Here is a 767-nt window from a genome sequence, read left to right on the forward strand (position 1 = left end):
AACACCCAGCACAGTACCTACCATACAATAGGAGCTCAATAAATGGTATCTGTGATTACAGTATTCCTGCTCTAGCGTTCCCACATTACAATGGAGGCTTTTTGAATGAATGGCAAAGTGGATGGAAAGGAATCTGGCAGAGAGCCCATGCTCAGAAGTCTCATAGGTTCTGAAGTCAGACTACTTGGTTTTGTGTTGAAGCTATGCCACTTTTCAGCTGCATGATCTTGGGCCACTTTACGTAAATTTATGAGCCTCAACTTACTGATCTGTAAAATGGAGATACCAATATCTATCTCATAGGGTTGTTTGAGGATTTGAAAAATCAATATACTGCTTGCTTCAGCAACACGTATACTAAAATTAGAATGATACAGAGAAGATTAGCATGGCCCCTGTGCAAGGATGACATTCAAATTAGTGAAGTGCTCTGTATTTTTGGATGCCCTCATACCTGAAACCAAAAGGCAAAGGTCTACAAAGCTTTGGGCAAGAAGATAAATAGATAGACAAAACCAGAAGATTGCAGCTTTCTTTCAGAATAGGGTAGCAAATACTTAATTATAACTTAAAAGATAAAGGGAAGGAAAGCATTAAAAATAACGATAAACACTTCCACTTAGTAACAAACTCACAACACAAAATAGAATAATTAGTCACAACAATAACTCAGAAGGGAAATCGGATAGGGATGGAACGTGCTTAGGCTAATGGAGATGAGGAGCTATCAGAAAATGGACTATATCATCTACGAGATCTTTTATACA

At 37.9% G+C, this 767-nt stretch overlaps 1 non-coding gene across 1 annotated transcript; it reads left to right on the forward strand.

Annotated features, from left to right (window-relative positions):
- The first annotated feature begins 335 nt into the window (after window positions 1–335).
- On the forward strand, window positions 336–440 carry LOC124246213 (U6 spliceosomal RNA). The gene has a single exon (XR_006890422.1). It is a non-coding gene; the product is annotated as a U6 spliceosomal RNA (small nuclear RNA).
- The last annotated feature ends 327 nt before the right edge of the window (window positions 441–767 follow it).

The sequence above is a fragment of the Equus quagga genome, chromosome 10 (genome assembly GCF_021613505.1).
Source record: "Equus quagga isolate Etosha38 chromosome 10, UCLA_HA_Equagga_1.0, whole genome shotgun sequence".
NCBI lineage: Eukaryota > Metazoa > Chordata > Mammalia > Perissodactyla > Equidae > Equus > Equus quagga.